This window comes from Bison bison, unplaced genomic scaffold (genome assembly GCF_000754665.1).
Source record: "Bison bison bison isolate TAMUID 2011002044 unplaced genomic scaffold, Bison_UMD1.0 scf7180017864289, whole genome shotgun sequence".
In the NCBI taxonomy this organism is placed as follows: Eukaryota; Metazoa; Chordata; class Mammalia; order Artiodactyla; family Bovidae; genus Bison; species Bison bison.
In genome coordinates this window covers 435,856-463,312 of record NW_011494861.1, presented here as the reverse complement: position 1 = coordinate 463,312, position 27,457 = coordinate 435,856, and positions in this window count along the sequence as shown.

Here is a 27,457-nt window from a genome sequence, read left to right as displayed (position 1 = left end):
GAACTCATTAGCATTTCAAATCCTCAGGCCCCATTTACACCTACTGAATCAATCTGTAGATGGGGCTCAGCAATATGTGCATTAACAAATCTTTGGGGGATTTTGATGCTAAAATTTAGGTTTTTTAAACGGAAGGGGAGGAAGTCAAGATGACAGAGTAGAAGGACTTGAATTCACTCCCTATAGCAAAAACATCAAAATTACACAAGTAACTGCTGAACAACCATCCACAAAGATTGGAACCTAACAAACAAGCTATTTTACATCAGAAGACAAAGAAGAAGCCACAGACAGTATGAGAGGCATATTTGCAATACCACTGGTTCCATACCCTCCAGGTGGGCAACCCACAAACTGGAAAACAATTCTATCACAGAGTTTCTCCCACAGGAGTGAGAATCCTGACCCCCACATCAGGCTCCCCAGTCTGGGGGTCTGGCATCAGGAAGAGAGGCCCCCAGAGCACCTGGCATTGAAGGCCAGCATGGCTTGATTGCAGAAATTCCACAGGATTGGAGGAATCCACTCTGCTGCTGCTGCTAAGTCGCTTCAGTCGTGTCCAACTCTGTGCAACCCCACAGATGGCAGCCTACCAGGGTCCCCTGTCCCTAGGATTCTCCAGGCAAGAACACTGGAGTAGGCTGCCATTTCCTTCTCCAATGCCTGAAAGTGAAAAGTGAAAGTGAAGTCGCTCAGTCATGTCCAACTCTTCGCGACCCCATAGACTCTAGCCTACCAGGCTCCTCCATCCATGGGAGTTTCCAGGCAAGAGTACTGGAGTGAGGTGCCATTGCCTTCTCTGTAATACACTCTAGGAAGGTGCAAACAAAGTCTTGTGCCCACTGGGACCCAGTGACTTCATAGGAGACTGGGCCAGACCTATCTGTTGATCTTGGAGGGATTACTGGAGAGGCAGAGGTAGCTGTGGCTCACTGTGGGGACAAGGACACTTGTGGTAGAAGTACTGGGGAGTACTCATTGGTGTGAGTTCTCCCAGAGGCTACCACTTTGATGCTAAGATAAAGTCCCACCCAACAGCCTGTAGATTCCAGTGCTGGGATGCCTCAGGTCAAACAATGAACAGGGTGGGAACACAGCCCAACCCACCAGCTGACAGGCTGTCTAAAGTCTTCCATGGTCCACAGTCACCTCTAAACACAGTCATTGACATGGTCTGCCCAATAGAGGGACAAGACCCACCAGTGGGCAAGCACCAGTCCCTCCCAACAAGAAGTCTGCACAGGCCTCTAGAATAGTCTCACCTTCTAGGGGGCAGACACCAGAAGCAAAAGAGCTTCAATCGTATAGCCTGAGGAACAGATACAGACAGAAAAAATTAGACAAAATGAGGCAGCAGAGGAGTATGTCCCAGATGAAGGAACAAGATAAAACCCAAGAACAACTAAGTGACATGGAGATGGACAATCTACCAGGAAAAGAATTCAGAGTAATGACAGTAAAGATGATTCAAGATCTTGGAAAAAGAATGGAGGCACAGAGTGAGAAGATACAAGAAATTTTTAACAAAGCTAGAAGATATAAAGAACAAACAATTGAATAATACAATAAATGAAATGAAAAATATACTAGAGGGAATTAATAGAATAAATGAGACAGGAAAATAGATAAGTGATCTGGAAGACTGAATGGTGGAAATTTCTGCTGTGGAACAGAATAAAGAAACAAGAATGAAAAGAAATAAGAACAGATTAAGATACCTCTGGAATAATATTAAACACACCAATATTCACATTACAGGGGTCCTAGATGGGGAAGAAAGTGAGAAATGGCCGGAGAAAATACTTAAAGACATAACAGCTGAAAGGTTCCCTAACAAGAAAAGAAACAGTCACCCAAGTCCTGCTGCTGCTAAGTCGCTTCAATCATGTTCGACTCTGTGCGATCCCATAGATGGTAGCCCACCAGGCTCCCCCATCCCTGGGATTCTCCAGGCAAGAACACTGGAGTGGGTTGCCATTTCCTTCTCCAATGCATGAAAGTGGAAAGTGAAAGTGAAGTAGCTCAGTTGTGTCCAACTCTTCGCGACCCCATGGACTGCAGCCTACCAGGCTCCTCCATCCATGGGATTTTCCAGGCAAGAGTCCAGGAAGTGCAAACAATCCTATACAAGATTAACCCAAGAAGGAACACAGAGAGACACACATTAACCAGATTGACAAAAATTAAAGACAAAGAGAAAACATTAAAAGCAACAAGGTAAAAAAGCAAATAACATGCAAGGGAATCCCCAAAAGATTATCAGAAAATTTGTCAACAGAAACTCTGCAGGTCAAGAGGGTCAGTTCGGTTCAGTTCAGTTGCTCAGTCATGTCCAACTCTTTGCGACCCCATGAATCGCAGCATGCCAGGCCTCCCTGTTCATCACCAACTCCCGGAGTTCACTCAGACTCATGTCCATCGAGTCAGTGATGCCATCCAGCCATCTCATCCTCTGTTGTCCCCTTCTCCTCCCGCCCCCAATCCCTCCCAGCATCAGAGTCTTTTCCAATGACTCAACTCTTCGCATGAGGTGGCCAAAGTATTGGAGTTTCAGCTTCAGCATCAGTCCTTCCAAAGAACACCCAGGACTGATCTCCTTTAGGATGGACTGGTTATCTCCTTGCAATCCAAGGGACTCTCAAGAGTCTTCTCCAGCACCACAGTTCAAAAAGCAACAATTCTTTGGTGCTCAGCTTTCTTCACAGTCCAACTCTCACATCCATACATGACCACTGGAAAAACCATAGCCTTGACTAGACGGACCTTTGTTGGCAAAGTAATGTCTCTGCTTTTCAATATGCTGTCTAGGTTGGTCATAACCTTACTTCCAAGGAGTAAGCATCTTTTAATTTCATGGTAGTGCCACAATATATTTAAAGTTATGAAAGGGAAAACTTACAACCAAGAATACTCTATCCAGCCAGGCTCTCATTCAGAGCTGACAGAGAAGTCAAAAGCTTTACAGACAAGCAAAAGCTAAAGAGAATTCAACACCACCAAACCAACATTACAAGAAATGCAAAAGGGAATTCTCTAGATGGAAAAGAAAAGGGCTTAACTAGAAACAAGAAAATTATGAATGGGAACGCTCACTGGTAAAGGTAACATACAAAAAATATAGGAAATCATCCACACACAAATGTGATCTCAAAACCAGCAATCATGAGAAGAGAATACAAATGCAGGATATTGGGTGCATTGGAAATTAAGAGACCAGCAACTTAAAGACAACTTGTGTGTGTGTGTAGACTCCTGTATGAAAACCTCATGGTAACTACAAACCAAAATTCTATACTAGATATACACATACACACAAAGAAAAAGAATTCAAGCATAATACTGAAGATAGGTATCAAATCGAAAAAGAAGAGAACAAAACAGGGAAGGAAAAAACAAAACAAAAACAAATCCAAAACAGTTAACAAAATGGCAGTAAGACACACATATTGATAATTACCTTAGATGTAAATGGATTAAATGCTCCAAAATATAGACTGGCTTGATAGATACAAAAATAAGACCCATATATATGCTGTCTACAAGAGACCCATTTTAGATCTAAGGACACAGAGAGACTGAAAGTGAGGGGATGGATAAAGCTATTCCATGCAAATAAAAATCAAAATAAACTTGGAGTAGCAACATTCATATCAGACAAAATAGTAACAGTCTTTACTTTAAAATAAAGTCTGTTACAAGAGACAAAGAAGGATACTAAATAACAATCAAGGGATCAATTCAAGAAGATATAACAATTGCAAATACGTATGCACCCAACATAAGAGGACCTTAATATATAAGACAAATGCTAACAGCCATAAAAGGAAAAATTGAAAGTAACACAATAATAGTGGGGGGCTTTAACATGCCACGTATATCAATGGACAGATCTTCCAGACAGAAAATTAGTAAGGAAACACAGGCCTTAAATGACACATTAGACCAAACAGACTTAATTGATAATTATAGAGCATTCCATCTGAAAGCAGAATACACATTCTTTTCAAGTGCACTTAGAACATTCCCCAGAATAGTTCACATGTTGGGCCACAAATCAAGCATCAGTAAATTTAAGAAAGTTTAAATCATATTAAGCATCTTTTCCAACCACAACACTATGAGATAATAAATCAACTAAAAGAAAAATAAAAACCTGTAAAGCAAACAAACAAACATAAACACATGGAAGAGAAATGATACACTGCTAAACAATAAATAGATCATTGAAGAAGTCAAAGAGGAAATAAAAGAATACCTAGTGATAAATGACAATGAAAACACAATGACCCAAAACCTATGGGATGCAACAAAAGCAGTTCTAAGAAGGAAGTTTATGGCAATACAAGAAAAATCTCAAATAAACAACCTAAACTTACATCTAAAGCAACTAGGGAAAAAAGAATAAACAAAACTCAAAGTTAGTAGAAGGAAAGAAGTCATAAAGATCAGAGCAGAAATAAGTGATGGGAGAGGATTCAAATCAATGAAATTAGAAATTGAAAAGTTTTGACTAATACCACAAAAAGGCAAAGGATCATAAGAGAATACTACAAACAACTATATGCCAATAAAATGGAAAACCAAGAAGAAATGAACAAATCCTTAGAAAGCTACAATCTCCCATGACAGAACCAGGAAGAAACAGAAAATATGAACAGACCAATCACAAGCAAAAGTCCAGCACCGGATGGCTTCATGGATAAATTCCATCAAACATTTGGAGACGAGTTAACACCTATCCGTCTGAAACTATTCTAAAAAACTTAAGAGAAAGGAACACTTCGAAAATTTTTCTATGAGGCCACCATCGCTCTAATACCAAAACCAGACAGACATACAACAAAGAAGGAAAATTATAGGCCAATATCACTAATAAACATAGATGCAGAAATCCTCAACAAAATCTTAGCAAACAGAATCCAGCAATTAAGGAATCACATGCTATGATCAAGTGGGATTTATCCCAAGGATGCAAGTATTATTTAATATCTGTAAATCAATCAATGTGATATACTACATTAACTAACTGAAGCATAAAAACCATATGATCACCTTAATAGATGCAGGAAAAGCTTTCGACATAATCCAACACCCATTGATGATAAAAACTCCCCAGAAAGTGAGCATAAAGGGTACATACTTCAACACAATAAAGGCCATATGTGACAAACCCACAGCTAACATCACACTCAACAGGGAAAACCTGAAAGCATTTCTTCTACAATCAGGAACAAGACAAGGATCTATTCTGGCCACTTTTATTCAAGATTGCTTTGAAAGTCCTAGACATGGCAATTAGAGAGCAAAAAGGGAATAAAAAAGAATACAAACTGGAAAAGAAGAAGTCAAACTGTCACTGTTTTCAGATGACATGATACTATACACAAGAAACCTTGAAGATGCTACCAGAAAACTATTAGTTAGTCAGAATTTGGTAAATTGCAGGATACAAAATTAATATGCAGAAATTGGTTGCATTTCTATATACTAACCATGAAACATGAGAAAAATAAATTAGGGAAACAATTTCATTTACCATTACATCAAAAAGAATAAAATACCTAGAAATAAACCTATCTGAGGAGACAAAAGACCTATACTCCAAAAACTATAAGATACTGATGAAAGAAATTGAAGATGACACAGGTGGAAAAGTGTGCCATATTCTTGGATCAGAAAAATCAATATTATCAAAATCACTATACTACCCAAAGTAATCTACAAACTCAATGCAATCCCTATCAAATTACCAATACTATTTTCTGCAGATCTAGAACAAGAAATCTTAAAATTTGTGTGGAAAAACAAAAGCCCCCAAATAGTACATGCAATCTTGAGAAAGAAAAATGGAGCTGGAGAAATAAGTCTCCCTGACTTCAGACTATATTATAAAGCTACAGAAATCAAAATAATGTAGCACTGGCACAAAGACAGACTTATAGATCAATGAAACAGGAGAAATAAACCCACACACCTATGGTCAATTAATCTGACAAAAGGAAGCAAGAATATACAACAAAGACAGTCTCTACAATAAGTGGCACTTGAAAAACTGGACCACTACATGTAGAAGAGTGAAATTAGAACATTCTCTAATACCATATACAAAAATAAACTCAGAATGAATTAAAGATCTAAATGAAAGACTGGACACTATAAAACCCTTAGAGGGAAAACATAGAACACTTTGTGACATAAATCACAGCAATAAAAATATAGTTTGGATCCACCTCCTAAGGTAATGAAAAATGAAAGCAAACAATTTGGACCTAATTAAATTTAAAGCTTTTGCACAGCAAAGGAAAGCATAAGCAAAATGAAAAGACAAGCCACAGAATGAGAAAAAAAAAATTATTTGCAAACAGTACAAATGACAAGGCAACAGGTCATGCAGCTCAATTAAAAAAAAAAAAAATCCCAGTTGAAAAATGGGCAGACCTAAATGTCCTAAATGCACATTTCTCCAAAGCATATAGATGGTTAAAAAGCACATGAAAAGATGCTCAACATTGCTAATTATTAGAGAAACACAAATCAGAACTGCAATGAGGTCCCACCTCACACCAGTCAGAAATGGCCATCATTAAGAAGTCTACAAACATAAATGCTGGAGAGAGTTTGGAGAAAAGGCAACCCTACTACACTGTAGGAAATGTAAGCTGGAATGCAGGGACTATAAACTGGAACAGCCACCATGGACAACAATATGGAGGTTCCTGAAAAAACTGAATGTAGAACTACCATATGACCCAGAAATCCCACTCCTGGGCATATACCTGAAGAAATTCATAATTCAAAAAGATTCATGCACCCCAATGTTCATTGCAGCCACTATTTACAACAGGACATGGAAGCAATCTAAATGTCCAAGAGATGAATGTATTTAGATGTGGTACATATATACAATCGGATATTCAGTTCAGTCGCTCAGTTGTGTCCAACTCTGCGACCCCATGAATCGCAGCACGCCAGGCCTCCCTGTCCATCACCAAATCCCGGAGTTCACTCAGACTCACGTCCGTTGGGTCGGTGATGCCATCCAGCCAGCTCATCCTCTGTCGTCCCCTTCTCCTCCTGCCCCCAATCCCTCCCAGCATCAGAGTCTTTTCCAATGAGTCAACTCTTCACATGAGGTGGCCAAAGTACAGGAGTTTCAGCTTTAGCATCATTCCTTCCAAAGAAATCCCAGGGCTGATCTCCTTCAGAATGGACTGGTTGGATCTCCTTGCAGTCCAAGGAACTCTCAAGAGTCTTCTCCAACACCACAGTTCAAAAGCATCAATTCTTCGGTGCTCGGCTTTCATCACAGTCCAACTCTCACATCTATACATGACCACAGGAAAAACCATAGCCTTGACTAGATGGACCTTTGTTCAGCCATAAAAAAAAAAATGAAATGCCATTTGCAGCAACATAGATGAACCTAGAAATTATCATATAAAGTCAGACAGAGAAAGACAAATATATGATATCACTTATATGTGGAACCTACAAAAATTGTACTCAGTGTAGAAAAGTGTTTGTACAAAAGAGAAACAGTCTCACAGACTTAGATAGCAAACTTATGATTAACAAAGGGGAAAGGTGGAGGGGGGTTGGAGGGATAAATTTGAAGTTTGTGATTACCATATATACACTACTATATACAAAATAATCAATAAGGATCTACTGTACAGCACAAAGAACTCTGCTCAGTGTTCTGTAATAACCCATATGGGAAAGAATCTGAAAAAGAATAGATATTTGTATATGTGCAACTGAATCACTTAACTGTACACCTGAAACTAACACAACATTGTAAAGCAACTATACTCCATGTCAGTTACAAATGAAAATAAATGAACTTTAAAAATTAAACATAAAGCTTATGAGTGACTAAAGTTTAAGGTTTACAATTATCTGTGTTATTTCATTTTCAGTTCATCAAACATGCTAGAATGTAGGCTCTAGAGTCAGGTTACCTAGGTCTGAATCCCATCTTGTCCCTTCTATGACCTTGAAAACTGCTCCTTTTCCTCTCCATACCTTAGTTTCCTCATTTGTTAGAGAGACACAGCATCCTAGTTCCTAGATCCCCTGCCTTCTGACTCTTCCCTATCTACCTCTTTAAAAAAAATTTTTTAATTGAAGTATGGTTGACTTACAGTATTGTGCCTATTTCAGGTATACAGCACAGTGAGTCCAGTATTTATATATATCTATCCATCGTCGCTCAGACAGTAAAGAATCTGCCTGCAAAGCAGGAGACCCAGATTCAGTCCTTGGGTTGTGAATCCTCTACTGAAGGGAATGGCTACACACTCCAGTATTCTTGCCCAGAGAATTCCTTGGATAGAGGAGCCTGGTGGGCTACAGTCAGTGGGTTCTCAAAGAGTTGGACATGACTGAGTGGCTTACATTTTTTCCCCATTCTTTTTCAAGTTCCTTTCCTATATAAGTTTTACAGAATACTTAGTAGAGTCCCCTGTGCTATACAAGCCAGTAGATTTAGATTTCTTAAATGAATTTCTGTATGTACTTTACTGACTCTCCTGTGCTTCCGAAACACAAACTCTCAGTCATGGCATTCAAGTCAAGTCCCTCATGACTAATCAGCACATTTCCTACCATTCTCCACCTTGTTGCTTATACACCAGCAGAACTAAATTCCTTGCAGCACTCTCATTGCCCAGGAGAGCCATATGACTTTATATTGTTATCTTTCAGATATAGAGCTCGCTCTGGAACCCTACTCCACAACCCTGAACATGATCTGCAACCCCTCCCAGACTCACCTCTTCAGTGAAGCCCACCCCACCCTTCTCCTCTCTCTGATCCGCTCCATAAATGGTCACTTCTTTCTTTGAATTATCATTCTATCTGACACATAAAGCAGTTGCAAAGCTGCAGCTCCTCAAGGGGAAGTGGTACTCATGTGGGATTCTAACATGAAACACAGTATCTGACACATGGAAACATGTGCTCATGAAGATTTTCCTAAGCAGGGGGCAGGGAGGATGATGAGCAGGATGCCAGTTTACTTGCCTGAGTCTCCCTCTAGACCATAAACTCTGAAAGCAGTGACATTGCCTAGCACATTTCATCAACGTATCTCCAATCCTACCCGTGCCTCCCCTGTACTCAGTGCTCAAGTGCTTGCTGGATAAATGAACGAATAGAAAGCTAACAATCATAGACAAACAGAGTTAATTTCATCATAAAAAGGTAGAAAATAGAAATAGAAGAGAAATATTACCTGTTAGATATCAAGCACTCTCTGAAAGTAACTCGTTGAACCTTACAATATGTGAAACTTGAAATGTATCATCCCTCTTTGTGTGTGTGTGTGTGTGTGTGTATGTGTGTGTGTATAAAGTCACTCAGTTGTGCCTGACTCTTTGCAACCCCACAGACTGTAGTCTGTCAGGCTCCTCTGTCCATAGGATTTCCCAGGCAAGAATACTGAAGTGGGTTGCCATTTCCTTCTCCAGGGGATCTTCCTGACCCAGGGATCTAACTCATGTCTCTTATGTCTCCTGTATTGATAGGTGGGTTCTTTACCACTGCACCACCTAGGAAGCCCCATCATCCTTCTTTAAGAGAGGTTAAAGCTGAGACTCAAATCAGTTAAAGTAACTCACCCAAGGTCAAACAACTAGGGTCAAAAGTCAAATTTGAACTAAGATTGGTCTGGTATCAAATATTCCACTAAATGACTTGGATTATTTTTTCCTTAAGAAGCTTGTTACTTAAATAACATTAACGGAAGTAAGGGACAGTAACTGGATGCCAGAGGAAAGATATCACAGTGATTACAGAAGGAAGAAAGGCAGGGGAGATCAGGGTGTTTGGGGGAGGGTAGTATGGGGCAAAGGAGACAGAAATGGAATGTGGAAAGTCATAGCATGCTGATGAGAAACACTGAGAAAGAGAACTGTGAATAATCAAAATGAATAATAAGGAATAATGGGATGAAGCCCAGGAAGGACAGGCAATGACCACAAAAAAGAAAAAAAAAAAAAAAAAGAGTTCAAGGAGACTATTAACAAGGGCAGGAAATGCTAACAGTTTTGGAAACATTATCAAAAGCAAACCCACAGGGCCTTTCTGCATCTTCAGCACCTCTGGCTGCTAAGCAAGTTACAGTAAAATCCAGAAGTAGGGCAGAGCAGCTCTGCGTGGGAGTTCAAACCACGTCAGCTCCAGGCCCCGGGGGGATTGCCCCGGGGCATGGCCAGGGACCTCTCCAAGGTCTGAGAGTTTCATCAGAAGTGGGCAGGGACAGGGTCCCTGCCTGGTGATCTGCTGGAGCTGCTGGCCATCTTTACTGAAGAAGTCTGGAGGGGCTCACAGGAATCTTAAAACTTTTAAGAGGAAAAACAGAAAGTCAAGACAATATAGAGGCAGCAGCTTTACGATTCTTTGGCTTCAAATACAACTTATGCAAAGCTTTGAAGGGTAGGAAGGATGTAGGTGAGCAGAGAGGGAAGGATAGGGTATTTTAGGAGGGGAAATTCCCTGAGCAAAGATTCTCAGGCAGGAATTAGCCTGTGATCATGTGTGTGTGCGTGTGTGTGTGTGTGTGTGTGTGATCGTGTGTGTGTGCCCATTCGTGCAAGGGATGGGGAAAGTCCAAAAAAGGGACACTCCTGCTTGTACTGGATATGTAAATTTTTTTCTCTAGTGAAGTTTGGACTGAAGTTCTTCTTGGAATATATCTTTCAGATCACAGCATCGTCTTAAGACCAAATGGAACCTCAGAGAATCTCCTCCCAGACCCGTCCAGTAAAATGGAGCCAGTGGGTTTATGTGACTTGATCGAGAAAATACGAAAAAAAAAATAATTACAGTACATTTTATGTTGTTAAATGCTAAATAAATTCAAGGATAATGTAATTACTAGGACATTTTTGAGAAGGACAAGGCCTCCCTCCATCCTCCCTTGTTTCCTTCTTCTTTCTCTCCATTACTATTTATTAAGTACCAACTACATGACAAGCACAGTGTAAATGAAAAGACTGACATGCTCCTTGCTTTCATGAAGCTTACATTCTCTGGGGAGAGAAGAGAGGGTGAGATGTGGGGAGAGGGAAGAGGTGAGGCTGCCTTCTTCTAGTTCAGTCAACTGGGCCTGATTTTTTAGTCCCATGTTAAAAAAAAAAAAAAAAAATCAAGTAGTTTGTATTCAGTTTCCATTTCTACTTCCTGAGTATATTTCTAACTTTTCACAAAGATAGCCAAGTTTAACAAGAATTAAGACGATGTGAGTAATTTATAGATTAGTAAACATGGTGACAAAACATGTGGGGAAGTTTCAACCTTTATAATAATTAAAGAATATAATTTAAAACAAGTGTAAGCCACTACTTTACATTCAGTGAATTAATGTAAAAATACATTTATATTTCATAAAATAATGAAGTTGTTCAATCACTTTGGAAGGTCATCTGGCAGTATATAATAAGTGCTATAGGATTTGTCCTATCTTATGATAGTCTCATTTTGACCAATATATTTCAAGAAAAGAGTCTAGAGAAATATGTATTGAAAATGTCATCAGATATAATATTCAAAGTCCTTTTAAATGATTGACAAGGTAAAGAGAAAACAGAATTTTAAGATCCTATAAAGGGGCTCCTCATCCTGTTATAACAGGAAAAACTCATGATGAGTCACCAAAGCCCATGGACATGGGTAAATAAACCCTGAACCCATATTTTCCCTGAGGCTGTTATGCAGATAATAGGTCTGGGAAATATTAACAGGTGTCCCTTGGGGAAAGAGTTTGGAGGTCAAGTGTGTCTTAAGAAAGCTGAAAAGTACAAACCAAAAAAAAAAAGGATTTATCCTTAGGACTTTATGTTCTGTGTATTTCTGAGGGGGATTTCTACAAAAGTCATTCATACACTAATTTGGTAAAAAGATCCTGATTGCTAGAAGCATCTGGAGAGTTAATTTTGTATAGAAGATCTGTCATGGAATACTGAGGTTTATATTTACCCAATTTTGAAAGAAAAGGATCCAATAAAATTTAAACAAAAGCCAATTGCATTATTCAGTTGCATTATTCAGTTCTGTAAAATATCCTGAATATTTTACATAAATAAAGTCCTTGTATTCATATTATTTTATATGAGTATATCCTACTTACTTCACATTATCTCACATTTCCAATAATTGACATAGTTGACATAATCTTATAATTATATATATCTATAACTTTGAAATACCATGAAGCACATGACCATTCTCAATTGAATTAAACAAATATGCAATATTATTGTTTAGGATCTGGGTTCTCATCATTTTTCTTATGCAAAAACATCTCAGGAATAACATAGGTTCTCATCAGTAATCATGGCTCATTTTGATGATTGTCTCAGAATCTTCCAGGAGAGGGAGGTTGAGGTGGGAAAGGTTGTACTTGCAAGGAAACTCATAGATGACTTTTGTTGGCCCTTCCCACCTCTGTCCTGGTTGGAAATCACTGTCTTAGACCCTGTAAATTAGGCAAAGTTCTAACCCTTAAGAGGCTTACAAAAAATCATCAGTTACATGTTCACACCCATACATACGTCCCTTCTCCTCCTGCCTTCAGTCTTTTCTAGCATCAGGGTCTTTTCCAATGAGTTGGCTCTCTGCATTAGGTGGCAAAGTATTGGAGCTTCAGCTTCAGCATCAATCCTTCCAATGAATATTCAGGGTTGGTTTCCTTTAGGATTGACTGGTTTGGTCTCTTTCTGTCCAAGAGACTCTCAAGAGTCTTCTCCAAGATGGCAGAGGAGTAAGTGGATGTGGAATACATCCACTCTCTCTCCATGGATACATCAGGAATACACCTTCAGACACAGAAGTGCATGCAGAACACCAGCTCAGAGGGGACAGGAGTACCTGACCAGAGGAAAAGAATATACAGAACCACGCAAGACTCAGGAGGATGAAGGAACTAGGGAGAAAAACAGGAGTGTTAGTAGGACGGGACATGCCCTTGGCAGGTGGGGGAACTGAAGCAGGGGTCCGATCCCCACATCTGGGCAATTGTCTGAGTCAGAGGAGAAACATTTAAGATTGAGAGTGAAACAGCTGCTTGTGGCAGCCTAAATGGAATGAGAATCAGACAGGCCTTGCCACAGCCATACATACCCTGGACAGGGAATGCAGGTCCCCTAGAAGGCACAGCAGCTTGGAGCTGGAGTTTAGGGATTGTGGAGAAATCCCAGTACGAGGGCTGCTGTTGACTGCAGAGAGATGGGATAGAGGGGATGTGAGGGAAGAGACTGTAGTGGGAAATGTCTGTGGAGGAAAGACAGGCATCCATGGAATAAGGTGATACTGCTGAGTAACACGTAGTTGGTGGAGCCGTCACCATAGCCTCTCTCTCCCCACACTCCAGCATCCAGAGCTGAACAACAGAGAGGCTGGCCCATCATATGCCTGATACACTGAACTACAGAGTAGGACCCTACCCAGGGTGCCCCTTTAAGTGCCTGACATGCCGATCTACAGTAGGACTGCAGCCAGGGGGTCCCCTCTATATGCCTGATGTGCCGAACAACAGAGAAGGATCCCAGGTAAGGGAGCCCTCTAAGTGTCTGAATAGGGAGAGCTATGGAGAAAAACTGGCCAAAGAGGCCTTCTGATCAGCTGCTACAAGAGGCTCAAAAAAAAAAAAGACTCTGATAGGGCCATAACTCCTGTGGCAGAGACAGTCCGTGTCCCTGCACACTTGGTGCTGCCAGGGTCCCTGTAAGCCAAGCAGCTGTGCTACCTTCATGCTCAACCTCACTGGGGCAGAACTGTCACAGGCAAAAAAGTTTTGAATCCATGCATTCAGGGTCACTTCAATCATATCCAGCTCTTTATGACCCTGTGGACTGTGGCATGCCAGGCTTCTCTGTCAAGGGGCTTCTCCAGGCAAGAATGTTGGAGCGTATTGGCCAATACTGGTTGCCATACCCTTCTAAAGCACTGTATTTCCTGCAGCCCTAGCTACCAACTCCCCTTAGTGGCTGGTGCTGCCAGAATCCCTGTAACCCAAGCAACTGCGCAACCTCCACACCTGGCACTCATTGTGGCAGACCCAAATCCTCCAAGGCAGCCTCAGGAGCAAACCCCAGTGGATGACCCACATGCAAAGGTGTAAATAAAACCACTCTTGAAACCCAGAGGCAGTGTGGCTAAGGAAGAAGACTCAAAACCTTCCCACAAGCTGTACAAGCTGAAGATTAAATCCAAATGACCAGCTAGGCAGACTCTGTGTCTATGGCATACATAAAAGGACATTGAGAGTTCCCACAAAACAAAACGCACTAGTTCTGATAGCTGTGGACATTGGAGGCAAGAACACACAGGAGTAGGACTAGATTAGCATCTGAGCTGCCCCCACAGCAGGTGCAGAGATCAGCAGTGTTGGAGGGCATCCTAGGGAGGTGAGGTGGACTGTGACTCCCAGTGAGGGAAAGGACACTGATAGCAGTGACCCAAGAAAAACATTTATTATTTTTTTGTTTTTACTTGTTCTGTAGATACTTTCAGATTTTTCCCCTCCCCCACCCTGCCCCATTGCAGTTATTGATTTTATTGGCACTATGAAATCTAATTAAGCTTTTGAGGTTTTTTTTTTTTTTCCCAGTTACATTTTTTATTGTTGTTATAAACCTCTGCCTCTACACTGGGCTTCTGCTGTTCTGTGGAGTTTTCCTTTTTCTTTTCTTCTTCTTCTTCCTTTTTTTTTTTTTGTCTCTTTTTTAATTTTATTTTTTTAAACCTGTTATTATTTTTTCTACATTTATTTCTTTGTTGCTTCTCTTACTGCTCTTTTCCCCTTGAACCTAATTTTTAATGTATATAAATCCTCTTTATCTACATCTATTTAACTTTGGGTGTCTGTTCTTTCTTTCTTTTTTCTTTCTTTTCCTCTCAATATATTTGTTAGTTTTGTTTTGATTGCTTTATTCCCAAGTTGGCACCTTGCTTTAGTTTTGTTTTCCAGTTTGTGCTTTAGTTAGTTTTGTTCTTAACTGGTAGGTATAATTTTTTATTTCCTTTCTTTGCCAGGTCAATCTATTGTACTTTATATTTGCTGGATTGCTTTGATTTTACGTATGGGTATATATGTATATGTGTGCATTCCATTATTTAGTATTTGCCTGATTTTGTAACTGCCATCTGGGGTTCATCTTTGGTTACTTGTTTTGGGGTATTTGTTTTAATCTCACTTAATGCCATAATAAACCACCTGTGGGATCTTCATTCCTGACCAGAGATCAAACCGTGAGTCTGTGGAGTGGGAGTGCTGACTCCAAGACCCTAGACTACCAGAGAACTAACCTTAGGGAGTATCAAATAGTGAAAACTCACACAAAGGAAACCACTTGAATACAAGACCCACCATCACCCAACCACCAGTAGCACCCTGTGCATGATATCTCATCTAAACAACAAAACAAAAATACAAACCTACTCATCAACAGACAGGATTACCACCTCACTCAATCTTGCCCATCAGAGGAAAAACAAACAAACAGACAAACAAAACTCAGCAAAAATCTCACCCAACAACCCACTGGACCAACCTTAGGAGGGCAGAAACCAAAAGGAAGAAAGAATTCAACCTTGAAGCCTGGGAAAAGGAGACCTCAAACACAATAAGTTAAAAAAAAAAAATGAAAAGGCAGAGAAATACTACACAAATGAAGGAAAAAACTAGAAACACAGAAGTTCAAATAAATGAAGAGGAAATAGGCAAACTACCTGAAAATGAATTCAGAATAATGATAGTAAAGATGATCAAAAACCTCAAAAACAGAATGGAGAAAATGCAAGAATCAATTGACAAAGACCTAGAAGAATTAAAGGATAAACATACAGAGACAAACAACACAATTACTGAAATTAAAAATACTCTAGAAGGAATCAGTAGCAGACTCTCTGAAGCAGAAGAACGAATCAGTGAGTTGGAAGATAAAATGCTCTGAAGAGAAGAATAAAGTAAAAAGAATGAAAAGAACTAAGGATAGTCTCAGAGATCTCTGGGACAGTATCAAACGCATGACCATTCAAATTATAGGGGTCCCAGAAGAAGAAGAGAAAAATAAAGGATATGAGAAAATTTTTGAAGAGATTATAGTTGTAAATTTACCCAACATGGAAAAAGAAACAGTCAATCAAGTTCAAGAGGTACAAAAAGTTCCATACAGGATAAACCCAAGGAGAAACATGGCAAGACACATACTAATCAAACTAACAAAGACTAAACACAAAGAAAGAATATTAAAAGCAGCAAGGGAAAAGCAACAAGTAACATAAAAGGGAAACCCCATAAGTTTAACAGCTGATCTTTCAGAAGAAACTCTGCAGGTCAGAAGGGAATGGCAGAATATATTTAAAGTACTGAAAGGGAAATATTTACAATCAATATTACTGCACCCAGCAAAAATCTCATTCAAAATTGACAGAGAAATAAAAAGCTTTTCAGACAAGCGAAAGTTGAGAGAATTCAGTACTACCAAACCAGCTTTACAACAAATGTTAAAGGGACTTATATAGTCAAGAAATACAAGAGAAGAAAACAGATCCAGAAAATCAACCCCAAACAGTTAAGAAAATGGCAATAGCAACATATATATCAATGATTACTTTACATGTAAATGGACTAAATACTCCAAACAAAAGACACAAACTGGCTGGATAGATACAAAAACAAGACCCATACATATGCTGTCTACAAGAAAACCACTTTAGACCTAAAGACACATATGACTGAAAGTGAGAGGATGGAAAAATATATTCCATGCAAATGAGAAGCAAAAGAAAGCTGGAGTAGCAATCCTCACATCAGACAAAATAGACCTTAAAATAAAGAAGATTACAAGAGATAAGGAAGGACACTACGTAATGATCAAGGAATCAATCCAAGAAGAAGATATAATAATTGTAAACATCTATGCACCCAACATAGGAGCACCTCAATACATAAGACAAACACTAACAGACATAAAAGGAGAAACTGACAATAACACAATAATAGTAAGAGACTTTAACACCCCACTCACACCAATGGACACGTCATCAAAACAGAAAATTAATAAAGAAACACAAGTCTTAAATGATACATTAGATGAGATGGATCTCATTGATATCTTCAGGACATTCCATCCAAATGCAGAATACATCATCTTCTCAAGTGCACATGGAATATTCTCCAGGGTAGACCAGGCTTGATTTGGGTCACAAACCAAACCTCAGTACATTTAAGAAAATTGTATCAAGCATCTTCTCCACTACAGCTCTATGAGACTAGATATCAATTATAAGAAAAAAAAACAACTGTAAAAAACAAAAGCACATAGAGATTAAACAACATGTTTTGAAATAACCAATGGTTTACTGAAGAAATCAAAAGGGAAATAAAAAAATTTCTAGAAACAAATGACAATGAAAACATGACAACTCAAAACCTATGGGATGCAGCAAAACAGTTCTAAGAGGGAAGTTCATAACAATACAATCCTACCTCAAGAACCAAGAGAAATATCGAATAGACAACCACACTTTACAACTAAAACAACTGGAAAAAGAAGAACCAAAAAAAGCCCCCAAAATTGAAGGAAATAAATCATAAATATCAGAGTAGAAATAAATGAAAAGGAAATGAAAGAACCAATAGTAAAGATTAATAAAACTAAAAGCTGGTTCTTTGAGAAGATAAACAAAATTGACAAACCTTTAGCCAGACTCAGAAGGAAAAAGAGAGAAAAGTCAAATCAACAAATTAAAAATAGAAAAGAAGAGGTTAAAACAGACAATGAAGAAATACAAAGGATTATAAGAGACTATCATGAACAACTGTATGGCAATAAAATGGATAACCTGGAAGAAATGGATAGGATCTTAGAAAAGTTCAATCTTCCAAGACTGAACTAGGAAGAAATAGAAATTATGAACAACCCAATTGCAAGCATTGAAATTGAAGCCGAGATCAAAAATCTTCCAGAAAACAAAAGCCCAGAACCAGATGGCTTCACAGGAGAATTCTATCAAACATGTAGAGAAGAGCTAATGCCTAGCCTTCTAAAAATCTTTCCAAAATTTGCAGAGGAACAAACACTTCCAAACTCATTCTATGAGGCCACCATCACCCTGATACCAAAACCAGACAACAACATCAGACAAGAAAGAAAACTACAGGCCAATATCACTGATGAACATAGATTCAAAAATCCTCAACAAAATTTTAGCAAAGAGAATTCAGCAACACATCAAAAAGCTCATACACCTTGATCAAGCTGGGTTTATTCCAGGAATGCAAGCATTCTTCAATATATGCAAATCAAGCAATGTGATACACCATATTAACAAATTGAAAGATAAAACCATACGATAGTCTCAATAGATGCAGAAAAAGCCTTTGACAAAATTCAGCACCCATTTATGATTAAAACTCTTTAAAATATGGGCATAGAAGGAACCTACCTTAACATAGTAAAAGCCATATATGATAAGCCTACAGCAAACATTATTCTCAATGGTGAAAAACTGAAAGCATTCTCCCTAAGACCTGGAACAAGACAAGGGTGTCCACTTTCACCACTATTATTCAACATAGTTCTGGAAGTCCTAGCTACAGCAATCAGAGAAGAAAAAGAAATAAAAGAAATCCAGATTGTAAAAGAACAAGTAAAGCTCTCACTCTTTGCAGATGACATGATAGTGTACATTGAAATCCCTAAAGACAGTATCAGAAAATTGCTAGAGCTAATCAGTGAATTTAGCCAAGCTGCAGGAAACAAAATCAATACACAGAAATCACTTGCATTTCTATATACTAACAATGAAAAATCAGAAGGAGAAATTAAGAAATCAATCCCATTCACCACTGTAACAAAAAGAAATAAATATTTAGGAGTAAACTTACTTATGAGATGGCTGAATGGCATCACTGACTTGATGGACGTGAGTCTGAGTGAACTCCTGGAGTTGGTGATGGACAGGGAGGCCTGGCATGCTGCAATTCATGGGGTCGCAAAGAGTCAGACACAACCGAGCGACTGCACTGAACTGAACTGAACTGACCACTCCAGTACTTTGGCCACCTCATGCGAAGCGTTGACTCATTGGAAAAGACTCTGATGCTGGGAGGGATTGGGGGCAGGAAGAGAAGGGGATGACAGAGGATGTAATGGCTGGATGGCATCACTGACTCGATGGACGTGAGTCTGAGTGAACTCCGGGTGTTGGTGATGGACAGGGAGGCCTGGCATGCTGCAATTCATGGGGTTGCAAAGAGTCAGACACAACTGAGTGACTGAACTGAACTGAAGGCAACAAAAGAACTGTACACAGAAAATTATAAGACACTAATGAAAGAAATCAAAGATTACATAAACAAATGGAGAGATATTCCATGTTCCTGGGTAGGAAGAATCAATACTGTGAAAATGACTATACTACCAAATGCAATCTACAGATTCAATGTGATCCCTATCAAATTACCAATGGCATCTTTCACAGAACTAGAACAAAAAAATTAACAATTGATATGGAAACACAAAATACCCCAAATAGCCAAAGCAGTCTTGAGAAAGAAGAATCGAACTGGAGGAATCAACATTCCTGACTTCAGATTATACTACAAAGCTACCGTCATAAAGACAGTATGGTACTGGCACAAAAACAGAAATATAGACCAATGGAACAAGGTAGGAAACCCAAAAGTAAATCCATGCACCTATGGGTACCTTGTTTTTGACAAAGGAGGCAATAATACATAATGGGGGAAAGACAGCCTCTTCAATAAGTTGTGCTGGGAAAACTGGACAGCCACATGTAAAAGAATGAAATTAGAACACTTCTTAACACTATCAGTTCAGTTTAGTTCAGTTGCTAACTCATGTCTGATTCTTTGCGACCCCATGAATTGCAGCACACCAGGCCTCCCTGTCCATCACCAACTCCCGGAGTCTACCCAAATTCATGTCCATTGAGTCGGTGATGCCATTCAAGCATCTCATCCTCTGTCATCCCTTTCTCCTCCTGCCCTTAATCTTTCCCAGCGTCAGGATCCTTAACACTATACACAAAGATAAACTCAAAATGGATTAAAGACCTAAATGTAAGGCCAGAAATTGTAAAATTCTTAGAGGAAAAATAGGCAGAAAACTCGATGACATAAATCAAAGCAAGATCCTCTATGACCCACGGTTCCTACAGTAATGGAAATAAAAACAAAAGTAAACAAGTGAGACCTGATTAAGCTTAAAAGCTTTTGTACAGCAAAGGAAACTATAAGCAAGATGAAAAGACAATCCTCAGAATGGGAAAAAATAATAGCAAATGAAACAACTGACAAAGGATTAATTTCCAATATATACAAGTAACTCATACAACTCAATGCCAGAAAAACAAAGAATCCAATCAAGAAGTGGGAAAAGACCTAAACAGACATTTCTCCAGCGAAGACATACACATGGCTAACAAACACATGAAAAGATGCTCAACACTGCTCATTATTAGAGAAATGCACATCAAAACTACAATGAGATATCACCTCACACTGGTCAGAATGGCCATCAACAGGTCTGAAAATGAAAGTAAAATTGTTAGTTGCTCAGTTGTGTCCAACTCTTTGCCATCCCATGGACTATACCCCACCATGATCCTCTGTCCATGGGATTCTCTAGGCAAGAATATAGGAGTGGGTTGCCATTTCCTTCTCCAGGGGATCTTCCCAACCCTGGGATTGAACCTGGGTCTCCTGCATTGCAGACGGATTCTTTACCATCTGGGCCACCAAGAAAGCCCATAATCAGGTCTACAAACAATAAATGCTGGAGAGGGTGTGGAGAAAAGGGAACGCTCTTGCACTGTTGGTGGGAATGTAAATTGATATAGCCACTATGGAAGGTGGTATGGAGATTCCTTTAAAAACTAGGAATAAAACCACCATGCTGCTGCTGCTAAGTTGCTTCAGTCATGTTTGACTGTGCGACCCCATAGACTGTAGCCCACCAGGCTCTTCTGTCCCTGGGATTCTCTAGGCAAGATTACTGGAATGAGTTGTCATTTCCTTCTCCAATACATGTGTACATGCATGCTAAGTCGTTCAGTTGTGTCCGACTGTGTGCAACCCTGTGGACAGCAGCCCACCAGGCTCCTCTGTTCATAGGATTCTCTTGACAAGAACACTGGAGTGGGTTGCCACCATATGATCCAGCATTCTCACTCCTAGGCATATACCCCGAGGAAACAAAAATTGGAAAAGACACATGTACCCCATTGTTCATTGCAGCACTATTTACAATAGCTAAAACATGGAAGCAGCCTAGATGTCCATCAACAGATGAATGTTTAAGGAACGTTCATTGTGGTATATACACACAATGGAATACTACTCAGCCATAAAAAGGAATGCATTTGAGTCAGTTCTAGTGAAGTGGATGAACCTAGAACCTATTATACAGAGTGAAGTAAGTCAGAAAGAGAAAGATCAATATCATATTCTAACACATATATATGGAATCTAGAAAAATGGTACTGAAAAATTTATTTACAGGGCAGCAAGGGAGAAACAGACATAGAGAATAGACTTATGGACATGGCAAGAGGGGAGGAGAGGGTGAGATGTATGGAAAGAGTAACATAGAAACTTACATTACCATATGTAAAATAGATAACCAACAGGAATTTGCTGTATGGCTCAGGAAACTCTAACAGGGCTCTGTATCAAGCTAGAGGGGTGGGATGGGGAGGAAGATGGAAGGGAGGTTCAAACAGGAGGGGATATATGTATACCTATGGCTGATTCATGTTGAGGTTTGACAGAAAACAACAAAATTCTGTAAAGCAATTATCCTTCCACTAAAATATAAATAAATTTAAAAAAATAATTTAAAAAGTCTTCTCCAACACCACAGTTTGAAAACATCAATTCTTCGGCATTCAGCCTTCTTTATGGTACAACTCTCATTAATTCTACACATGACTACTGGAAAAACCATAGCTTTGACTAGACATATCTTTGTCAGCAAAGTGATGTCTCTGCTTTTTAACACACTCTCTAGGTTTGTCATAGCTTTTCTTCCAAGGGGCAAGTGTCTTTTAATTTCATGACTGCAGTCACCATCCATAATGATTTTGGAGCCCAAGAAAATAAAATTTATCACTGTTTCCATTTTTTTCCTTTTCCTATCTATTTGCTATGAAGTGATGGGACCAGATGCCATGATCCTAGTTTTCTAAATGCTGTTTTAAGCCAGCTATTTCACTCTGCTCTTTCACCTTCTTCAAGAGGCTCTTTAGTTCTTTGCTTTCTGGAATTAAAGTGGTATTATCTACATATCTGAGGTTGTTGATATTTCTCCTGGCAATCTTGAGTCCAGTTTGTAAGTCATCCAGCCCAGCATCTCTGTTTTTCCTCAAATCTGTTCCCTTTTCTCTGAGGACTTCCACAGTGGCCTCCTAAATGCTCTTCTCTCATTTTCACTTTCTCTGTTTATAAATCCATTCTCTCTACATCATTCTGAATAATCTTTCTCAAATATAAACCAGGCCTGTCTCTCATTATTGTTTAGTCGTTAAGTCATGTCTGACTCTTGCAATCCCATGGATGGTAGCCCACCAGGCTGTCCATGGGATTTCCCAGGCAAGAATATTGGAGCAGGTAGCCATTTCCTTCCCCAGGGGATCTTCCTGATCCAGGGATCATACCTGTGTCTTCTGTATTAGAGGGGAATTCTTTACCACCAAGCCACCAGGGAAGCCTTGCTTCCTTCTCACTTAGAGTAAAACCCAAAGTTCCTGTTAAGATGGAGTAAACAAAGCCCTGAATCATAAGGTCCCTACTCAGCTTCCCCCACCCCGCCCCACCCTCATCTCACAGTAGGATGCAGGCACTCTGTCTCCCTTTCTCTTCTAGAACTTTCCTCCCTCAGGAACTTTGCACTTGCTCCTCTTTGCTTGGAGTAACATCCCCAGACAAAACAGTTAGGCTGAGGCCTGGAGGACAAAAGGGAGCCTATTTCTAATATTAGAGATACCAAGGGAACATTTCATGCAACGATGGGCACAATAAAGGACAGAAATGGTAGGGACCTAATAGAAGCAGAAGATATTAAGAAGAGATGGCAACAATACACAGAAGAACTGTACAAAAAAATATCTTCAGGACCCAGATAACCATGATGGTGTGATCACTCACCTTCAGCCAGACATCCTGGAACGCATAGTCAAGTGGGCCTTAGAAAGCATTACTATGAACAAAGCTAGTGGAGGTGATAGAATTCCAGTTGAGCTCTTTCAAATCATTAAAGATGATGCTATGAAAGTGCTGCACTCAATATGCCAGCAAATTTGGAAAACTCAGCAGTGGCCACAGAACTGGAAAAGGTTAATTTTCATTCTAATCCCAAAGAAAGACAATGCCAAAGAATGTTCAAACTATTATGCACTTGCACTCATCTCACACGCTAGTAAAGTAATGCCCCAAATCCTCCAAGCCAGGCTTCAACAGTATGAACTGAGAACTTCCAGGTGTTCAACTTGGATTTAGAAAAAGCAGAGGAACCAGAGATCAAATTGCCAACATCTGTTGGATCACCAAAAAAGCAAGAGAGTTCCAGAAAAACATCTACTTCTACTTCATTGACTACGCCAAAGCTTTTAACTGGGTGGATCATGACAATCTGTGAGAAATTCTTTAACAGATGGGAATACCAGACCATCTTACTTGCCTCCTGAGAAATCTGTATGCAGATCAAGAAGCAACAATTAGAACCAGACGCAGAACAATGGACTGGTTCCAAATTGGAAAAGGAGTACATCAAGGCTGTATACTGTCACCCTGCTTATTTAACTTCTGTGCAGACTACATCATATGAAATGTCAGGCTGGATGAAGCACAAGCTGGAATCAGGTTGCAGGGAGATATATTAATAACCTCAGATACGCAGATGACACCACCCTTATGGCAGAAAGTGAAAAAGAACTAAAGAACCTCTTGATGAAAGTGAAAGAGGAGAGTGAAAAAGTTGGCTTAAAACCCATCATTCAAAAAACTAAGATCATGGCATCCAGTCCCATCACTTCATGGCAAATAGATGGGGACACAATGGAAACCGTGACAGACTTTATTTTCTTGGGCTCGAAAATCACTGTGGATGGTGACTGCAGCCATGAAATTAAAAGATGCTTGCTCCTTGGAAGAAAGGCTATGACCAACCTAGACAGCATATTATAAAGCAGAGACATTACTTTGCCGACAAAGGTCCATCTAGTCAAAGCTATGGTTTTTCCAGTAGTTATGTATGGATGTGAGAGTTCGACCATAAAGAAAGCTGAGTGCTGAAGATTGATGCTTTTGAATTGTGGCATTGGAGAAGGCTCTTGAGAGTCTCTTGGACTGCAAGGTGATCAAACCAATCAATCCTAAAGGATATCAGTCCTGAATATTCATTGAAAGGACTGATGCTTAAGCTGAAACTCCAATGCTTTGGCTACCTGAGATGAAGAACTGACCCTGATGCTGGGAAATATTGAAGGCAGGAGGAGAAGAGGATGACAGAGGATGAAATGGTTGGATGACATCACCAATTTGATGAATATGAGTATGTGCAAGCTCTGGTAGTTAGTGATGGACAGGGAAGCCTGGCATGCTACAGTCCATGGGGTCGTAAAAAAGTCAGATGCAACTGAATTGAACTTATCGCCAATATAGTTGCTCCCTGACCTCCCTGTCTGCCATGCTTCTCTCTGTGTTTCAGTCTCACAATAACATTTATTTCCTGCATAACACTTTTCTTTGAAAGATAATTATCTGTTCACTTATTAATAAATTGCTCCCACAAAACTAAGCACCCTGATAGCAAGATGCTTGTCTGCTAATTCATTCCTGTTTTCCCAGGAACTCACACAGCTCCTGCCACAGTTTTCATGTTCAAAAAACATTTGTTAAGTGAATTAATGAATGAAGAGTATAAACCCATAAGTAATATACCAATTGAAATCTCATGGCTCAATCTCATATCTCAAGTTAATATACTGTGTTGAAGTTAATGTTCATCACTGTCGTGTCTGACTGTTTGTGACCCCATGGACTGTAGCCCACCAGGCTCCTCTGTCCATGGAATTCTCCAAGCAAGAATATTGGAGTGGGTAGTCATTCCCTTCTCTAGGGGATCTTCCTTACTCAGGGATTGAACCCAGGTCTCCTGTATTGCAGGCAGATTCTTTACCATCTGAGCCACCAATATGCTAAATTGAAATCTCATGGTCCCAAGAGGCCTGTGACTATCTCTGATTATAGTATAGTATACTATACTATAATGCATAATGGGCTTCCCTAGTGGCTCAGCTGGTAAAGCACCTGCATGCCAATGCAGGAGATGCTAGAGACATAGAAGCTCAGGCTCTAGAAAGTTGGAAGAAGCTTTCTGTTGTCTTAAAGGCTAGGGCTGAGTTGACATGGCATCACTTCCAAACTACTCTGTTGGTTAAAGCAGTCACAGCCCAGCCCAGATTCAAGGGAAGGAGAAATAGTCACCAGATGTTGATGGGGAAAGTAGCCAAGAATTTGTAGTCATCTTCTATCTGATGCACTAATCCTATCAGGAAAGGGTACAGTCATCTCCAAACTTTAGTTAAGACTATTGAGGCACAGAGAGTTGGTAGAGCCAGACAGGCCTTTGCCTTAATTTCTACAATGGTTATTAGGCTGAAATAGTTAATACATTTTCTAACAATATTTTACAGAGTAAAATAGTAAATGAAAATTGAGTAGCAATCATGTACAAAACACTGTACTCACCATAATAGAGGAAAAAAGAGGAATAAAAGCCTCCTGTTTTTTGTTTCTTGTTCTACATGTGAAAATCATTTGAAGATAAAAATCTATAAAATACATTGATGAATGAATGAAGAAAATGTATGTGTGTATATATACACATATATAATTGAATATTAGTCCTCCTTAAAAAGGAGGAAATCCTGCCATATACAGACACATGGATGAACCTGGGGAACACCACGCTGAGTTAAACAGGGCAAATACTGCATGAACCCACTTATCTGAAGGATCTAAAATAGTCAAACTCATAGAAGCAGAGAGTAGAATGGTAGTTGCCAGGTGCTGGGGGAAGAGGGAAATGAAGAGTTGCTGTTCAACGGGTAGAAAGTTTCAGTTCTATAATATGAAGAAGTTCTAGAGATCTGCTGTTCCTCACAGTGACTATATTTAGCCATAGCGTACTATGTACTTATACATTTGTTAATGAGGTAGATCTCATTTTAAGTGTTCTTACCATAATAAAAAGAGACATTTCCAAAAAAAAGGGAAGAAGAAAAAGAGCTAAATAGGTAATAACAAATAGGTACTGTATAATACTGCTGCTGCTGCTGCTAAGTTGCTTCAGTCGTGTCTGACTCTGTGTGACCCCATAGACGGCAGCCCACCAGGCTACCCCGTCCCTGGGATTCTCCAGGCAAGAACATTGGAGTAGGTTGGATTGTCTTCTCCAATGCATGAAAGTGAAAAGTGAAAGCCAAGCCGCTCAGTCGTGTCCGACTCGCAGCGACCACAAGGACTGCAGCCTAAGGGGCTCCTCTGTCCATGGGATTTTTCAGGCAAGAGTACTGGAGTGGGGTGCCATTGCCTTCTCCACTGTATAATACTAAGTGTCTTTAAAATATTATCTGATGATGGTGGAAGTAGCACAACAACATGAATGCACTTAGTGCCACTGAACCGTACAGTTAAATATGGTTAAAATAGTATGTTTTATATTATGTGACTTTTACCAGAATAAAAAATTTTTTAAGATATTATAAATTCGTGTAAGTATATACCATACATGGTATTTCAAATTCTTGTTGTTGTTGTTGTTTAGTTGCTAAGTCATGTCTGACTCTTTCAGACCCCATTGTCTATAGCCTGCCAGGCTCCTCTGTCCATGGAATTATCCCAGCAAGAATACTGAAATTCTATCTCCAGGGAATTGAACCCACGTCTCTTGTATTGGCAGGTCGATTCTTTGCTGCTGAGCCATCAGGGAAGCCCTATTTCAAATTCTTAAATAAAAGCAAACATATTCTAGATAGATAGACAGACAGATATTAATAGATAGAGATATGAGGAATTGTTATCTGATGTATTCTAAGTAACCCCATGGGAGCAACACCAGATTTAGCTGCAGGAGATCAAGGTGCTAAAAGTGATGGTTAATGACTATGGAACCAGGAGAAATCACTAACTTTCCTGGGTCTCTTCATCTATTACACTAGATGACTGCTAGGTCTCCTCCTCAATTTGACTATCTATGATTCAAGATTTAAAAAGTACTTTGGGAGGAGGAGCCAAGATGGCGGAGGAGTAGGACAGGGAGAACACTTTCTCCCCCACAAATTCATCAGAAGAGCATTTAAACGTCGAGTAAATTCCACAAAACAACTTCTGAATGCCGGCAGAGGACATCAGGCACCCAGAAAA